Source organism: Zingiber officinale, chromosome 8B (genome assembly GCF_018446385.1).
Source record: "Zingiber officinale cultivar Zhangliang chromosome 8B, Zo_v1.1, whole genome shotgun sequence".
NCBI lineage: Eukaryota > Viridiplantae > Streptophyta > Magnoliopsida > Zingiberales > Zingiberaceae > Zingiber > Zingiber officinale.
Genome location: NC_056001.1, coordinates 49,123,071 through 49,142,660, shown reverse-complemented (window position 1 = coordinate 49,142,660; position 19,590 = coordinate 49,123,071). Strand labels below are relative to the sequence as shown.

General features: G+C 46.3%; 1 non-coding gene across 1 annotated transcript; it reads left to right on the top strand.

Moving 5' to 3' along the window:
- The first annotated feature begins 18,573 nt into the window (after window positions 1-18,573).
- Window positions 18,574-18,677, top strand: LOC122018248. The gene has a single exon (XR_006121676.1). It is a non-coding gene; the product is annotated as a small nucleolar RNA R71 (small nucleolar RNA).
- Window positions 18,678-19,590: the final 913 nt, after the last annotated feature.

Below are 19,590 nucleotides of genomic sequence, written 5' to 3'. Positions count from 1 at the left end.
CAGAGGGTGGGCCCTCCCTTCTTACCGCCGGATCACTTGCCTTCCCTTCAAGTCTAGTCGAAGGAGGCAGTGAGTCCGACTGACTGGACTATGTGTCCGAGCGGGCGTTCGTTGCCTTTCTGTTGCTTATAATATTCGTGGGGCCGTTCGGCCCTTCCTCCAAATTCAGCCGCTCGGCTCTTCGTTATGGTGGTCTTGTCGCTCAACAGGAATGTTTGCTTGTCTAAATCTTCTTGAAAATCACACAAATCCTCTCCATTAAGTCGAAGCATGCGCAGTATGGGCGCATTAATTGCGCTTGGTGACAGAGCGCCACGTGTCGACCATTGTGTGACGGCGGCGTCACTTACGATGGGATGCCTCCTTTTAAAATGGACGACCCGATGGCGTCTTTGTTTCCCGTGACCTGGATCGGACGGTGGAGGCCCATCGACTTCGGCCGTATAAAGCCTTAGCCCTCCTCCGCCTACGCATCTTTGCCCGTGCTTTGCCCCCCTGCCTCTTCTGTTGCTGCGGCCTCCGGCGATCCAGCTCCTGTTCTTCGGCAGCTACCATCTCACCGGCGATCTTCTCCGCCCATCCCCTTCTTAGTGAGCCTTCTTTCCTCGCTTACCAGGTCTTTCCTAACCGTTTTACCTCTCTTTCGTTGCTATCCTTTTGTCTCTTCGAGATGGCGAGCTCTTCTGACCCCTCTACCCATGTTCACGGTCCATGGTATATGAGTATGGAGAGTCGGTTTGACGAAGAGGGCGCTCGGCGTCTGGTTCGGACGTACGGGATCCCAGATGACCATGAAATAATTATAGCCGGCCCAGCCGATCGGCCCCATGACCCGCCGACCGGCACCATTTGTTTCTTTCTGGACCAATTCCAGGGCGGCCTTAGGTTTCCCACCCATCGATTTATTTTGGAAGTTTGTAACTATTTTCGTATCCCGCTCGGCCAACTTGTGCCGAATTCCTTTAGGCTGCTGAGCGGGGTGGTCGTCCTCTTTAAGCTGCATAGTATCCCCCTTGACCCCAAAATATTCCACTTCTTCTTCTACCCCAAACAATCCGAGCCGGGCACTTTTATCTTCCAAAGTAGAATAGGCTTTAGATTTTTTGATAATATGCCGACCTCCAACAAACACTGGAAGGAGTTTTTCTTCTATATCCGACTTCCCGAGCGGCCAGCATTCCGAACCAAATGGCAGACCGCGGTGCCGACTCAGCCGGAGCTCGGCAAGTTCAGAAGCAATCCAGCCTATCTTCACGCGGCGAACTGGTTGTCTGGTCAGCGATACAAGATCGACCAGTTGCTGCTCAAGGGGGTGTTGTATATTTTCGGATTGTCTCCCGTTCGGGCAAATCTACCCTTCCGCATGAGTAAGGATTCTTTACTTTCTTACTCTTTTTTGTCTAACTGATTTTAATTTCTTTTACTGCAGCTGAAGTCATGTGGCGCTCCAAGGCTACCGCTAATTTGAAATTAAAGTCCGTGGAGATTGAAGCGGCCACCAAGAAAGAGCTCGCCGAGTGGGGTCTTATCCCCAGCCGCCCGGCAGATGCAGGAGAGGGGGGAGCGCAGTCCGCCCCTAAAGCAGAAGCTGCCCCATCCGCTTCAACGGAGGTTGAGGCGGATCCTGTTTCCTCAGCCCCCGCCGAGCTAGGCGTTCCCCAGGTCGGGGATCCCCCATTGGATGTTCGGCGGAAACGTCGAAGAGACTCCAGCCGTCCGCCGACCCAAGAGGCGGAAACACAGGCGCCAATCGATGTAACTTCGCCGGATCGCACGCCATCACAGATCGGGACCCCTGTGGTTTCGCCCACTGCACAGTCCTCCGGCTCTCCTCCCCGAACTCGCCGCCGCTTACGTCGGTTGGGCGAAACTTCCACCATAGGGGAGTCCTTGCATCAGGCGGCCGCGACTGAAGAAGCGCCGTCCAGCCATCCGACTATCAAGACTACCCTCCGATTCCCATCGGAGGAATATTTACTATCAGCTGATCGACCATCGAGCCCTGTCCACGAAGTAACCCTGACGGGTCCACTCGCCAAGCTCTTTGAGGACGCTCAGATTCAAGTGGCCCTCATGACGCCCAAGCAGCTCGGCGACAACAATATGCAGCAGGCCACTCAGGTAAATTCATTTTTCTTCCTGTACCATGCCACTGTTTGGTTACTGACTCCATTATTTCCTTTACAGCGCTGGGCTGAGCAAATCGCCACTAGCCATCGGCTAGCCGAGTTGGAGGATCTCCTGGAAAAACTTCAAGTATCGGGAGGTCCCACGGCCGAGCGGGAGAAACAAGCTCTTGAGGCCGAACAGAAGAAGGTTGTCGATCTGGCTGCAGAGGTGGCCCGACTCGAAGACTTGGTGAAGCAGCGGGACGGGGACGTGAAGCGCGCCAATGGTCGGAAGACGCGAGCAATTGCTGATCTAGATAAAATGAAAGTCGAAGTCCGTGCGCTAGATCAGCGATCCAAGGATCTGGAGGCCCAGCTGAACGCCAAGAGAGAGGACCGTTCGGCAGAACGCACAAAGGCTGCGATGGACTTGAAGGCCCTCCAAGATTCCTTAATCGCCTCCCGGGCGGTGCTCAAAAAATATAAAGAGGGAGAGCCGAGTCGCTTAGCAGCAGCGCGCCAGGAATACCTCCATTCGGAGAGATTCGGCGTAAAATTCGGTGGCAGCGTCTCCTCTACTTTCGCCGAAGCGGTCAAGGTCGCCATGGCGTACTTCAAGAGGGGTGGCCACCTTCCTGAGGGAATGCATATTCCCGCCTCCGACCTGGCGGCCATGATCGATGATATCCCGGACGCCTTTTTTAATTTTGAAGACCCTGAGTGAGGTGAGTTAAGTGCTTTCTGTATTTCATCCGCTCGGCGGATGCAAAATTTTTGTACGTGCCGTTCGGCCTAATTTGTCCTTTAATGCAACGATGCCCATCTGCTTTTGTCTTCTTACTCATTATCCATAATATTCTTTTGTTTGCTTAACGTGTATGCTTAGAGTCAGTCATGCTCTTAAGCGTTCACCGTCACGCGTCCGATCGGCTTGGCCCATTGCATAAAGTTCGAGCGGGGAGGCCTATTCGCTTTGCACGTATTTTGCCTGCGCGAAGTTAACAAACGCCGAGTATCGAAGGACCAACCCCCAATCGGGCCTGAATGTTTTAATATTTGTAGTTTCCGCGGTTTCTTACTCTGATGTTCGTTCGTCTGTTCGGGGTATTTATAGTCGCCGGTCCGACTTGATTTTTAACGACGGTGCTCGTCGGCGCGGATGTTTATAGCCGATCGGCGCGGCTCTCGATCTTTAACGACGGTGCTCGTCGGCGCGGATGTTTATAGCCGATCGGCGCGGCTCTCGATCTTTAACGACGGTGCTCGTCGGTTTTCCGCTCGGTTTTTATAGCCGGTCGGCGCGGCTCTCGATCTTTAACGACGGTGCTCGTCGGTTTTCCGCTCGGTTTTTATAGCCGGTCGGCGTGGCTCTCAATCTTTAACGACGGTGCTCGTCGGTTTTCCGCTCGGTTTTTATAGCCGGTCGGCGCGGCTCTCGATCTTTAACGACGGTGCTCGTCGGCTTTCCGCTCGGTTTTTATAGCCGGTCGGCGCGGCTCTCGATCTTTAACGACGGTGCTCGTCGGTTTTCCGCTCGGTTTTTATAGCCGGTCGGCGCGGCTCTCGATCTTTAACGACGGTGCTCGTCGGTTTTCCGCTCGATTTTTATAGCCGATCGGCGCGGCTCTCGATCTTTAACGACGGTGCTCGTCGGGTTTCCGCTCGATTTTTATAGCCGGTCGGCGCGGCTCTCGATCTTTAACGACGGTGCTCGTCGGGTTTTCGCTCGGTTTTTATAGCCGGTCGGCGCGGCTCTCGATCTTTAACGACGGTGCTCGTCGATTTTCCGTTCGGTTTTATAGCCTCGGCGGCTCTCGATCTTTAACGAGGGTGCTCGTCGGCTTTCGCTCGGTTTTTATAGCCGGTCGGCGGCTCTCGATCTTTAACGACGGTGCTCGTCGGTTTTCCGCTCGATTTTATAGCCGGTCGCGGCTCTCGATCTTTAACGACGGTGCTCGTCGGTTTTCCGCTCGGTTTTTATAGCCGGTCGGCGCGGCTCTCGATCTTTAACGACGGTGCTCGTTGGTTTTCCGCTCGGTTTTTATAGCCGGTCGGCGCGGCTCTCGATCTTTAACTACGGTGCTCGTCGGCTTTCCGCTCGGTTTTTATAGCCGGTCGGCGCGGCTCTCGATCTTTAACGACGGTGCTCGTCGGTTTTCCGCTCGGTTTTTATAGCCGGTCGGCGCGGCTCTCGATCTTTAACGACGGTGCTCGTCGGCCTTGAAGGCTAACTCCTTACCAGGTCGAGCGACCTTGGCCTTCATATCTTATCTCGCGTTTGGACAGTCTTTGTGCCCGGCCGAACAGCACGGGTCATTTGCTTGCGAATATAATCGGCTGGGGGGCCTTCGCTATTCGGGCGCCTGGCTCGGATAATCCATATGCCCCTTCCACCCAGCTCGGAGAACGTACTCCTGGCCGAACGGCTCAGGGTCTGCTGCGTCGAGCATTTTGGCTCGGATAATTTATCTCCGTCCGAATTGTTCTCTTGATTTTTCGTTTCTGCAATTTAAGTATTCAGTCGAAAAAAGTACACAAGATGATTTACATAGGCACACCTTTCACCCTGCCCGGTAAGGCTGGAGGTGGTTCGCGCTCCACGGCCTATCTAGCTGGCGACCTTCCTCATCTTCCAAATAATACGCACCCGAGCGGAGCTTCTCGATGATTTTGAAGGGACCTGCCCACGGAGCTTCAAGTTTGCCGACGTCGCCGACCGGCTTGACTTTCTTCCAGACAAGGTCGCCGACCTGGAATGATCGGGGAATGACGCGCCGGTTATAGTTTTGCTTCATTCGTTGACGGTACGCCATCAGCCGAACAGATGCTTTTGCCCTCTCCTCTTCTACCAAATCCAGCTCCATGTTTCTCCTTTCGGCGTTGTTATCATCGTAGCTCTGGATCCGGCTTGACTCAACGCCGACTTCGACCGGAATGACGGCCTCACCGCCATATACCAAATGGAACGGTGTGACTCCTGTCCCTTCTTTTGGCGTCGTTCGGATGGCCCACAAGACGCTCGGCACTTCGTCCGGCCAACTTCCTCCTAAATGATCGAGCCGAGTGCGCAGAATACGGAGAATTTCCCGGTTGGCCACTTCAGCTTGACCGTTGCTTTGAGGATAGGCCACGGATGTGAAATGTTGCTCAATGCCGTAGCTCTTGCACCAATCCTCTAACATCTTCCCTGTGAACTGCCGCCCGTTGTCGGACACTAGTCGGCGAGGGATGCCGAACCGACAAATGATGTGTTGCCAGATGAATTTTTTAACCATTTGCTCAGTGATCTTTGCTAGCGGCTCGGCCTCCACCCACTTGGAGAAGTAGTCTACCGCCACTAGTAAAAATTTCCTCTGCCCGGCCGCCATTGGAAATGGACCGACAATATCCATTCCCCATTGGTCGAACGGGCATGAAACGCTTGACGCCTTCATTTCTTCAGCCGGTCGGTGGGAGAAGTTGTGATACTTCTGGCATGAAAGGCAGGTAGATACTGTCCGAGTGACATCTGTTTGTAAAGTTGGCCAAAAGTATCCGGCCAAGATGATCTTCTTGGCCAATGAGCGCCCGCCCGGATGACCCCCGCATGATCCTTGATGTACTTCTTGGAGGATGTAAGCTGAGCAGCAACGGGCGCGAGAAAGCTTTCTTGTAAAGCTGATCTCCGATGAGTGTAAACCGACCGGCTCTTCTTCTGAGGAGCTGGGCTGCATATTCATCTGAGGGTGTGGTGCCCGAACGAAGAAATTCTATAATAGGTGTCCTCCAGTCGCTTGGAAACGTGAGGCCTTGCATCCGATCGACGTGCGCCACCAGCAGTACTTTTTCAATTGGTTGCTGAATGACAACTGGTGTTATTGAACTCGCGAGTTTGCTAACTCGTCTGCTGCCTGGTTCTCCGTTCGGGGGATCTTCTGTATAAGAACCTCTCGGAAAGTGGCTTTGAGTTTTTCAAAGGCCTCAACGTAGAGTTTAAGCCGAGCACTATTGATTTCAAAGGTGCCAGAAAGTTGTTGAGCGGCCAACTGTGAATCCGAATAGAGAGTCACCCGACCGGCACCCACATGCCGGGCTGCCTGCAATCCGGCTATGAGGGCCTCATACTCTGCTTCGTTGTTGGTAGCTTTGTAATCCAGCCGGACGGATAGGTGCATCTTCTCTTCTTGAGGTGAGAGCAACAATATTCCAATCCCACTTCCGAGCCGAGTGGAGGACCCATCCACATATATTCTCCACGTAGCTTCCGGCTCTGGCCTTTGCACTTCGGTCACAAAATCAGCCAAGGATTGGGCTTTGATCGCCGAGCGGGGCTGATATTGGATGTCAAATTCACTCAATTCTGTCGTCCACTTGATGAGCCGTCCGGACGCTTCTGGATTCAACAGTACTCTTCCGAGTGGACTGTTTGTCCGGACAATGATGGTGTGCGCCAAGAAGGCGCCGAGCGGCTAGAACCAAAGCAAAGGCCAACTTCTCGAGCCCGGTGTAACGAGATTCAGCATCTTTTAAAATGTGGCTTAGAAAATACACCGGCTGCTCTTCACCGCTTGCCCTCACAAGTGCTGAGCCTACAGCATGCTTAGTCGATGACAAATAAATATAAAGTGACTCACCCCCGATTGGCTTGGCTAACACTGGCAGAGAATTTAGATATGTCTTCAATTCTTCGAACGCTCGGTCACATTCTTCATCCCACTGGAACTTAGTAGCCTTGCGCAGGATCTTGAAGAATGGAAGGCTCCGGTCGGCGGTTTTGGAGATGAATCTGGACAAAGCAGTTATCCGACCGGTTAACCTCTGCACTTCTCTTGTATTTCTTGGGGGTGGCATGTCCTGCAGGGCTTTCACTTTGCTGGGATTTGCTTCGATTCCCCGCTCGGTCACTATGTACCCCAAGCCCTCCTTTTGCTCCGAACAGGCACTTCTGGGGATTTAGCTTGACTCCATATTTGCGCAGCGTTCAGAAGGTTTCTTCCATATCCTTGACAAGATCGGTCGCTCGGACGGATTTGATAAGAATGTCGTCCACATAGACTTCCAGATTACGCCCGATCTGCTCCTTGAACACCTTGTTCATCAAGCGTTGATAGGTGGCCCCGGCATTCTTCAATCCGAACGGCATCACATTATAGCAATATGTGCCGTCGGCCGTTACGAAGCTTACTTTTTCTTGATCTTCCCGGGCGAGCGGCACTTGATGATATCCTTGGTAGGTGTCAAGCATGCAAATTAACTCGCAGCCGGCCGTAGAGTCCACCAGCTAATCTATCCGGGGCAGAGGATAGAAGTCCTTGGGGCATGCTTTGTTCAAGTCCCGAAAGTCGATGCAGACTCTCCACTTGCCGCCCGGCTTGGAGATTAATACCACGTTAGCCAGCCAGCTCGGGAACTGCACTTCTCGTATGTGGCCGGCCTCCAGAAGTTTCTCTACTTCCGCCCGAATGATTGCATTCTGCTCGGCACTGAAATCCCTTTTTCTCTGCTTCACTGGCCGAGTGTCCGGTCGGACGTGCAACTCATGCTGTGCTATGCCCAGCGAAATTCCGGGCAATTCATGTGTCGACCAGACGAACACATCATGATTTAGTCGGAGGCATTGGATCAGCTCCTCCTTCTGCTTCTCCTCCAGATCAGAGGCAACAAAAGTTGTGGCCTCCGATCGGGTCGGATGAATCTGCACCTCCTCTTTTTCCTCATAAATTAAGGCGGGTGGCTTTTCAGTGATAGCATTTACCTCGATTCGAGGCGCCTTCCTAGTGGAGTTGGATTCCGCTCGGACCATCTCTATGTAACACCGCCGAGCTGCTAACTGGTCTCCCCGTACCTCTCCCACCTTGTCTTCGACGGGGAACTTCATCTTCTGGTGGAAGGTTGAGACGACCGCTCGGAATTCACTGAGCGCCGGTCGTCCCAAAATGACGTTGTAGGACGAGGGAGAATCGACCACCACGAAATTTATTGTCCTGGTCCTCCTGAGCGGCTCCTCTCCCAATGAGGTAGCCAGCCGGATTTGCCCGACCGGCTGCACTTCGTTACCTGTGAACCCGTAGAGCGGCGTTGTCATGGGTAGCAGCTCGGCTCGATCAATTTGCAGCTGATCGAATGCCTTCTTGAATATGATGTTGACCGAGCTCCCTGTGTCAACAAATACGCGGTGAATAGTGTAATTTGCTATTACCGCTTTAATGAGCAGAGCGTCGTCGTGGGGCACTTCAACTCCCTCTAAGTCTCCGGGCCCGAAAGTGATTTCCGGTCCACTGGCCCGCTCTTGGCTACAACCGACTGCGTGGATCTGCAGCTGCCGGACGCCCGCCTTTCTGGCTCGGTTGGAGTCTCCTCCGGTCGGCCCACCAGCGATGACATTAATCTCGCCTCGGGAAGTGTTGCTTTTATTTTCCTCTTCACGAGCGGATGGTCGGGACCGTTCTCTGGACGCTCGGCGATTCTCTCGCCTGGGTGAGCGATGCCGATCGGGAGTCTGTTGCCGTGGCCTATCAACTCGCGTCCGATCGGCTTCCTGAGTTCTTTGTCGCCGATCGGCTGAGGTAGATCGCCGTACGGCATTCCGCGGCACAGGGTGAGCCACGAAGGGCAGACTTCGACAATCCCTGGTGTTGTGCGTATCCGTCTGGTGGAAGGAGCAGAACATCGGGGTCCATCTCCTCTTTGGCTTGCTTCGAGCGGCAGCTACTTCTTGTACTTGGGACCTTACACGAGGGGATCGGATTGCTTCTGCCCTCGGTCCTCTAGGTGGCTGCTGAGCGGCGTTCTGTTTCCGTTTGGCCTGAATAGGTGCCCGCTCTGTTGGAGTTTCCTTTTTCCGGGCGGCTTGCGCTTCTTCCACGTTAATGTATTCGTTGGCCCGATGTAGCATATGATCATAATCTCGGGGCGGCTTTCGGATGAGCGACCGGAAGAAGTCCCCATCCACAAGGCCCTGCGTGAAGGCATTCATCATCGTCTCTGATGTGGCCGTTGGGATATCCATCGCCACTTGGTTGAATCGCTGGATGTAAGCTCGCAGCGATTCTCTCGACTCTTGCTTGATGGCAAACAAGCTGACACTTGTCTTCTGATAACGCCGACTGCTAGCGAAGTGGTGGAGGAAGGCCGTTCGGAAGTCCTTGAAGCTAGTGATGGATCCGTCCGGCAGCCTCCGAAACCACCGTTGAGCCGATCCCGAGAGAGTTGTAAGGAAGACGCGGCACTTTACTCCATCTGTATATTGATGGAGTGTAGCTGTGTTATCAAACTTACCCAGATGATCATCCGGGTCCGTTGTTCCGTTGTACTCGCCGATCGTCGGAGGCACGTAGTGCTTGGGTAGAGGGTCTCGTAGAATAGCCTCCGAGAATTGGCGATTGATCCGCTCGGGAGATGAGTCCGCCCGGGGAGCTTTCCCTTTTCTGTCATCCCGCCTTGGCATCTCGTCTGAAGATGATCCCCTATCTCTTCGAGCTGGTACGACTTCAGGAGTGCGAAACAAGGCTCGATGGAATGCGACGGTGGCTGGAGGTGCTTCCGCTCGGCCACCTGACGCAGATGTTGCTTGTTGCTCAGGCCGCTCGGCTGCTGCTTTCTGTTTTTGTTCCACAAGTTTGGCGGCCCTTATCTCGACTAGAGCTTCGAGTTCTTCCGTCGAAAGCGCCACCGTATGTTGTCGTCCAGCTTCGTCCATTGTTTCCAGTCGGATGCAGGAGCGTTCCCACAGACGGCGCCAATTTGATCCTGTCCGAACCAGGAGCCAACGGACACTGGGCACGTGGCACTCCCTGCTGAATCCTCGAGCGCTCCGGCGAACCTGCAGCAAAACCGAGCCGGGAGGGGTGTCCCGGCGACGGCCCTCCAACGCTCAAGTCAGGCGAGGAATAGCAAAAAAGTGGCTTTTAAGTAGGAGACCCTCGTACCTCCGATGAAGAAATGGAGGCCTTATATAGACCTCTCGAAGAAGCCTAGGCGCACCAGTCAAAGCAACCACCTGCCTTCGACCATGCCCAGGTATGGGTCTGTCAGAAGGGCCATGCCCAGATATGGATCTGTCAGGAAGACGTCCATGAGGCCATACTACTACTGTAGCAACCTTCCCCTGATGTGACGGCAAGATCCTCCATCGTGTGATCTTGTGTATGGCCTAATCATCAGACATGCTTCTGCTGACATCCCATAACCCATGCCGAGCGCATAGGCCGCTCGGCCACCTTTGTACCCTCGCCTCTATCCTGGCCGAATGGACCACCCGATCGGCCCTTCGGTCCCAGCCGAGCGGACTTCCGCTCGGCCCTTCGATCTTCCTGCCTTGGCGTCGGAAACCCAAGCCCATGGATGGGTTATCTATAGCTCCGCTCGGACCATTATTCGCTGGGCCAGCCCTCCATCCTTCCTTAGGCTGGGACCCTTCAGAGGGTGGGCCCTCCCTTCTTACCGCCGGATCAATCATGTAAACCCTGCAGGTGGACTTAGTCCAACATGATAATAAAGTTAAGTGGTACTACTCTTGGAGCTAGATGTTAATTAAGTAAGTTGTCAGTAACTCATTTAATTAACGGACATACGATATCTTAAACACAGGGAGACTAATACACTCACGATAAGTAGGAGCCCATATTATAATATAAGATTGGTGCAGTAGTTCAATAATAACTCTTTAGTGGTATGAGTTATTATTGATGAACTTGAGTTGGGTGTTCGGGTCGAACACAGGAAGCTCAAGTCCATCAGGTGGCCAAAACCAATTCCTCCTCTCGGTTCTTGTTGTAGCCTTAATAAAGTCTCGTATTCACCCGTTCTGGTTTTACTTCCTACCCAAGAAAGGGGTCGGTCACATCCTTGCTTGGTGCCCAAGCAAGGGGCTGGCCATGCCTTGCTTGTTGCCTAAGCATAGGGCCGGCCAAGCCTTGCTTGGTGCCCAAGTAAGGGGCTGACCACAATAAAAAAAAAGGAAAAAAAATGGAGTTATGAAAAGGGAGATTTTTTCTCTCAGCAGAATTCTAAAAAATCTATTACTTTTTCTCCTTTTTTATTTGGCGCAAAGGGTTATAAAAGGAGAGGAGGTTGTGCCACAAAAATCAATCAATTAAGAATTGATAAGTTTTTCTCCACAACTAAAAACCCTCTCCTTTCCCTTAAGGTCGGCGCCCCATCCTTTTCTTCTTCCCTTTCTTCCCTCTAGGGCCGGCGCCCCACTTCTTTTTCTTCTTCCCCTTCTTCCCTCTAGGGCCGGCGCCCCATCTTCTCTTGGTGGCCGGAGCTTGGAAGAAAAGAAAACGAAGAGACAAAGCACCTTGGTGGCCGGCGGTTTGGAGGAGAAGAAGAAGAAGGAGACACCCCTTTTCTTTGCATCTTTTGGTGGTAGGCGTCTTGGAAACAAAAAGGGTTCGTGTGTTTTTTTCTTGGTAGATCGTCGCCCACACGACGTCCAAGAGGTCTTTGTCTATATAGAAAGGTACAACTAGTTATTTATTCCGCAACGCAACTAGTTTTTTTTCTTTGTATGGATCCTGAAATACCAACACAAGAAGCTAGTGATTTTATGTTTCGACTTTGTGTTTCGATTTTGTGTATCGATTTTGTATTTCAATCTTGTGCTTCGATTGTTGTCTCTGTAGTTAAACCTAAGGTTATTGTAAGGAGCTTAAATATTCAATTTCTTTGAAAGACTTTGTCTAGGAAGTGGTGGATGATCCCATAACCAAGAAGGCCGAGTGCCTCGCCAATGACCTGCAAGCCAATCCTTGAAATAAATATTTAATCAGCTTCTGTAATATGGTTTAACTTTTGAAGAACACATAAGTTAAACTTGGATTAATAATGTTAAGTTTCGTTTGCAATCCAAGTTTAACTTCTGAAAAGCACATGGATTGCTAGGAAAGTTCTGTGCTTTTATAAATTTTATTTTACAAGGGAAATAGAACGGAATTCCAAGTAGCACCGAACAACCCCAACAATCCCCCCTCCAAACAAAGGACGATAATGTCCCCCTCAAGCGGAAAGCCTATCCATTTGACATTCGATCCTCGACCCACCATATCTTCTTACCCTTTGGTCGAATTGATCTACTAGGTCTTCTTGCCCCTTGGCCCATCTAACCTATTAGGACTCATTGCCTCTCAATCCAAGTGACTTACTAAGTCTTCCTTGCCTAGCCGCAACTAGAACTTTTTTGTTTGGTTGTCAACCAGAACTTCTTGCCTAGTGTATGATCCTTTTGATTCAGACACGAAAGCCCCCTACTTCCTTTGTTCGGAGTCAATATTCTACTCACGTGACTCAATTAGATCATAACCCTTGTGAACAGTCGGTGATTAAACTTTCTGGAAGTTCAGGCACTGATATCAATTGTTAGGACCAAAATAATTTAGATATCTCCATAATAGTATAATATTACCCACTTTGGTCTAAGCCCTCATGATTTTATTTTTACGTTTTACCCAAATGGTCCTATACTAATGAAGATATCTTTCCCTTATATGCCATAATCTTTTCCATATATTTTCAATGTAGAACTTTATTTACAACCTTACAACCCCAACAGTTGTATACTTTTTATAAGCATTGAGTTGAAGTTCAAGACTACAAATAATTATGCAACTCCTTTAGAGGGCAGAACCAAAGCTATAAATTACATATAATCACAACTCTTTTAGAGGGTGGAACCGAAGCTCTAAATTGCAAATAATTATGTAGATCTTTTAGAGGGCGGAGTTGAATATCTAAACTACAAATAATCATGCAACTCTTTCAAAAGGAGGAGCCGAAGCTTTAAATTGCAAATAATCATGCAAGTCTTTCAGAGGATGGAGCTAAAGCTCTAAACTACAAATAATCATGTAACTCTTTCATAGGGAGGAGCCAAGCTCAAAATTATAATTAATAATGCAGCTCTTTTAGAGGGAGGAGCTAAAACTCTAAACTATAAGTAGTTACACAGCTCTTTTAGAGTGCGAGCCAAAATCCAAAACTACAAATAATCACGTAATTCTTAGAGAGCATAGCCAAAGTTCTATAATGTAAGTGCTACATTTATTAATTTGACAATTAATGTCAATGATAATGAGCCTCTTTCAAAACACAAAGTCCAAAACTCTAAATATAACAGTTGCATTTATTATTTTGTTAATTAATATCGGTGCTAGTGTACTCCTACAACACAGAGTTGAATTATTGATATAATTAGTTTCTTAATTCAGTAGTTGCATAATTAATTAGATACTCTAATTTATTATAGATCTCACATAAGAATAGACAAAATAGGATTTAAGAATAAAAGGGTAAGCAACATTGATGTGAAGCCGCAAGTGTACAACTTCATCATTAAGTAAGAAAAAGATATTGATATACAGGGACTGTTGATTAAACACAAGTTAGTTTCGCAAGGTTGGTTGCAAGCTTGAGAACTAAGGTTGAGAGAGAGAGAGAGAGATAGAGAGAGAGAGGGCAAAGAGAATGAGAGAGAGAGAGATCAAGGGAGAAGAGTTGGTTGGGAGAATTATTTTATAATTTCAATTTCACTATGATGCTTAATGGCACTATGAATTATTTATTTACCTAACTCCATGCTTATACTCATATAGTGATTCTAATTAAAGTCTCGCACAACCTCGCACAGGTCGCACCGCAAATGTAAAAAAGTAACTCTAGAAAGTCTGATTAAGGAAATACCCTAGGGCCCCTGATCATACAATCGCTAATGTTATCTAATATACTTCCTAATGGTAGATTAATGATATTAAGTAGAAGAGATAACCTAGAAAGTCCTGTAAAAGGGATACCCTTTGTCACATGACCCTTGGTCGTATAATCGCTAGATTATACAAGTCACTTCCTAGCATTAATTTGGGAAAACTCCTAAAACTCTAATTAGCCTCTCTATGAAAGAATTGGTCGCTATATCAAGGCTTCTAGAAAGTGGGGTAATATCGATGCCCTTTATCACTAAGGGCACAATATGTCCTGTTGAATGAGCATCATCTATTATTAAGGATCCTCCTGTTATCTAGTCCAGTAAATCTTAACATTGAGCAAATCCCTCACATTGCTATGAAACAGTAAGTGCAAGGCTACGTCGTCAGTAATATAAAAGATTGTCAAACCCACAGGGACTGTTGACTTCATACGATGAATTATCTAGACGTTAGAATTGCTGATTAAAAGGTTTGGGAACTAAAGGTTAAGAGAGAAGAGAGAGAGAAGAAAGAAGAAAGAAGAAAGAAGAAAGAAGAAAGAAGAAAGAAGAAGATGAAGTTGGATTTGGGGATGGATGATAGATGATAGGATTTCAATTTCGTAATAATGCTAGTTAATATCCCTATGCATTGTTCATCTACCTAACTCCATACTTACACTCGTGTAGGGATTCTAACTAAAGCCTAGCATAACTCTCGTGTAGGTTGCACTAGAGAGTGTCTACCCAAGCTTTAATGCCAATAAGTAGAGAGGTACCTAGGAAGTCTGGTTAAGAGGGAATCCCTGTTACTAGGACCCCCAATCATACGTTCTTAGATTATATAGTCACTTCCTAATGGTATATTAATGCAATTAAGTAGAAGAGATAACTAGAAAGTCTGGTTAAGAGGGAATTTCTATCACTACGACCCCCCGATCATACGTTCCTAGATTATATAAATCATTTCCTAACATTAATTTGGGAGAAAACTCCTAAAACTCTAAATAAAACCCCTAGTAGAGCATTGATCTTCGTTTCAACGGAATACCATGGAAAGTAAGGGATACCTTCTATCACAAGGTCTCATGATCTTACAATCCAAAGCTCTTCCTCTACATGATGATCAAAACCCTACATGAATTGACTTCACACACATTTCATCAAACATATACAAGACATAATATACATAGAACATGATATAAATACTTCATAGTACAAGAAAATGTCTACATACATAGTTCATATATCACATCACATCATAGTTACTTTCTACATCCTAGATCTAGAGATATACTCTATTACATGGGATTACAATTTATAGACGAAGAAAGAAGCAAACTACAACTCAATATATGGAGATAGAGAGAAGAGATGCTTATCTTTGAAATGTAGAGTCCTTAGAAGCGCTCCCTTGCTCCGAAGGTGGACGGATCATCAAAGATGATGAAGATGACCTCTCTAGGATTTCCCCCTAAGCGGAGAACCCTTCCCCAAGGAGAGGGACGAAGTCCCAAACCTAAGATGCATGAAAAAGGGGAGAAAAATTACCCCTTTTATAGCTCTAGACATGACCCTTTCTTGGGTCGTGACACGACCCTTGCTTGGGTTGTGATATGGCCGTGTGAATCCACACGACCATGTGCTATCATGGCATTGCTATGTGGATTTCACAAGGCCAAAGTCTTCTTCTTCTATGGAAAATAGACACGACCATGTGGGTTCACACGGTCGTGGTCTTTCTTGGCTCTAGAAGACTGGCACAACCGTGTTCTGCCTTGCCATGGGAGATTGACATGGCCATATAGTTTCACATAGTCTCTAGTGGAGGAGGAGGAGGAGGAGGGGGGAGGGCACGACCGTGTGAAACCACACGGCTTGAGCTTGCCTTCTTCTGGAGTTGCTCTCGTGTGTATTTTTGTTCTATTTTCACTCCAAATAGCGTCCTATCAATCAAAAAAAGCAAAGAGTAGATCTCTGAATAAAAAAAGTGGAAATATGACATAATAATGAAATAGGGTCCAATAAACATAGATTATACTAATGAAATAAAAGTAGATATGCATAAAAGTGTACATAATCTACGCATATCACACATCTATATGCATTCACCACATACATATTTTGTCAAACACATATAAGGCTCAACATACATAGAACAAGTCATAAATGCTTCATTGAATAAAGAAATAAGAAAATACATACTTCATGCATCAACAACACAATATAATTACTCCTTACATCTTAAGAATTGAGAATCTACTCCATTACAAGAGAATACAATTTAAGGACGAAGAAAATAGTAAACTACAGTTCAATATATGAAAATACAAAGAAGAGAGTACTTATCCTTGATGCCTAGTGTATTTGAAGGTGTTCCCTTGCTTCTGAAGTGGACAGATGGTGCAGATCAGCAAAGATACAGGCTCTAGGGTTTCCACTAGAAGGTAAAACCCTTCCCAAAGGAAGGGGGAGAAGCCCCAAACCAAGAATAAGTGAAAAGGGGAGAAAATCCCCTTTTATAGGCATGGCAGGGGGTACGACCACTTGCCCTTAGCCCGCACGACTATGTCATATGACATGGCCGATCCATGCAGACAGTGAATGGGGATGACACAACCGTGCCTGTGAGGCACGACCAGGTCGTGCCCCTTTCTGTGAGTGGGAGACACAACCCTGCCGTGCCACTCTCTAGAACAAGGGTATGACCGTGCTTGATAGGCATAGCCCTACCGTGGCTATCTCTGTAGGAGGAGCATGGCCTTGCCTATTGGCATTGTCAGGCCATGTGCACTGCTGTGGGAAGGGCATGATTGTGCCTCAGGGCATGACCTTCCTATGTTGATTTTCATACCATTAACTATTTATGAATTATAACTATTTATAGAGTTATATACCATTAAAACTAAGCAAAGTGTAAAGAGATCCTAAAACAAGATCAATACTTAAACTCTTACAAAAAAAACATTGCTCATACATGCTATCATGGATAGAAAAAGATATATTACTAAACATACTAGCACTATAAGTCACAAAAAGAACCACATGAAATCTAGAATAAGCGTGTTAGTATTTTTTTCATTAAGGAATAAATAATCATGACTTGATGTATGATGCAACTAGAAAAATTTTATTAAGAAAAAATAAATATGACAAAAACTAAACTAAACTCAACATATACACATCCCCTAGACTTAAAGTTTTTATTGTTCTAATGAAAACTAGAAATGTAATATTTAGAAGGGTTTTAAAGTTAGAAAAGTTACCAAGTGATGAGCTCCAAAGAGTTGAGACATTTATGTTTTGAAGATACTGCTCTATCTGATATTTATATTCCTCCACATCTCTTAGTCCTTCAAAAATAAATTATACAAGAAAAATTAAGTAGAAGGATTAGGTTATAAATAAAGGAAAGAAACTATAACTTAAATAAAAATAAGAAAGAACTTGTGTTGCATTTCAAGAAGCACTTGTTTTAAGTCATTAGCTCGATCATTTTTTGAGCTTTTCAAAATCTCACTCTAGCCGGAGTGAGAAACTTCCAGACTTTTCTTTCAATCACCCATTTTATTATGGAGAGAGTTGTCATCATAAAAATAATATAATATAGCACCACTCTCTCCATCTTCATCTCCTTGTGAGTTCTTTCCGGAGGTAAAAGATGGTTTAGATTAAGGTTCCAATTCATGGCCTTATAAGAATCTACACATCCACAGGAAAAACTTACCTCCCACAAGTATGTGATTTAAGATAGAATCAGAACCATATTAAGTTGAACTAAGCATGCATCAAAAATTGAATCGCAATCAACAATATCAATTATAGATACCTCTATGAAATTTTCTAAAAGTTCACAATAAATACTAATCTTGTATTGATGAAAGGTATTTAAAAGTTCTAAACAAGTGGATGCGACTTCTTCGTGGTCTTGTAGCAGCTCTAGCACTTACTCAGGTGGTGGTGCCTCTGAAAGTGGTGATTCTTGGGGCTTTTCTTCCACTACATAAGTCCCTACACATCTATCACCAACCAATTCAATTCTTTTAACTTTCAGAGTATCAAATGGTTGTGCAATCAAAGGAAGTGATTCTTAGGACATTTCTTCCATAGCCCATGTCCCTACACTTTTATCCACCACATCAATATCTTCAACTGAATTTACCTTTGTGGAAAAGGTATTGGTGGAGGTCTTGGGAGGAATTGGTCTTTCTTTTCCCTAAACTCTTTTGAGCTTGTGGCAGAGGTCCAAATTGCTTGTCTAGATTTGACTGTATTAGCCGTTGAGAGAATGGTACTAATGGCCTATAGATCTCTATTGGAGTGATGAGGGTTAAAATTTTTAATTCTCTTTTGTAATCTCTTTAAATTTATACCTATCTTTTTCTTGAATTTATTGGAATTCCAGCCACTTCTCAGCTTTAAAACATTACAATGTTCACTAGACTTTGATTGGGTAGGAGGGAGGTATTGTTTGAACCATTTTGAATTCAAGTTTTCTAACTTAGCCTTTGATTGTTTGAACCTCTCATTCTGTGACTCGTGATTTTCAAAGCTTTTGGGTGGTTGCACTGCATCTTGTTTAATAGGCACACTTGCATTCATGGCTTGCACTTTTGGAATTTTCAAGGAAGATGTCATCACATTCTCAGTTGCCAATTCTTAGAGGTTCAGTGATACTTGATCAATTAATTTGTATGCTTCATCCAAACTTTTGTTCATCAAAGAATCTCCTATGGCTGAATCCAAAAACGTCTTACTCGAAATGTAATTCCAATATAAAATCTGTGCACTATCAACCATTTATCTGAGCCATGATGAGGACACTATCTCAAATAACCCTTAAATATATCTCATGCTTCATATATTGTTTCCCCATCTTCTTGAGCAAATCCTTGGATTCTATTTCACATATATGTTGTTCTACTAGGGGGAGTGATTCAGAAATAGTTGTTCCAATTGATCCCAGCTTGTTATGCTTTGTTGAGGATGAGAGTAGAACCAAGTTCTTACTTTATCTTTGATACTAAAAGGGAATACTAACAATCAAATAACATCTGCATGTTGGATCGAAAAGATGTTAGAGGGGAGGGTGAATAGTATGCGTCGAAAATCATGTTAAGTTAGATTATTAATACAAATTGTACCAACACTGTAGAGACTCCTTCATAGTTTCCCATATTGCAATACTCTAGAATGTCTCCAGGTGAATATAAGGGTTTTCTGAAATTTCTCCTCTAAATTTGTGACTTTGTATCATGATAATCAAATCTGAGTCAAGTTGAAAGTCAAGAATCATAAAGTGCAAGGGGGTGAATAGCGTGAATAGATTTTTCATATTTTTTGAAAACTTGAGAGAATGTAGCAGAAAGTAGAAAGAGAAAATCAAGGTCTAACACAAGTTAGTTTTATTTGGTTCAGAGCCTTCAACGACTCCTAATCCAAAGCTCACACTCGGTGAGTGTTTTCGTTGGATAATCACTATAAACTCAAATAATTATACAAATTTTAAGTACAAAATAAATAAGCAAAATATACTGACAACAACTAGAGTAATAGTTTGAGTGTTGGTTGTCGAAGCATCTTTTCTGTGTTGTGGAGAGCTTCTTAGAGCAGCTCGTGATTACAAAAGTTGGAGCAATTATTATTATGGTGTTGTTGGTCAAAGCTTCTGTTATAGCCCTTTCTGGGCTCCTGGACCACCTTGAGAAACTGAACTAAGGCTTATCCGATCCTACATTGTCATTGAATTATCCACCTTTGGGCACCTGTACCACTCCCAGGCACCTGGACTGCTACGTGGTTGCACCTCGCCGAAGCTTTACC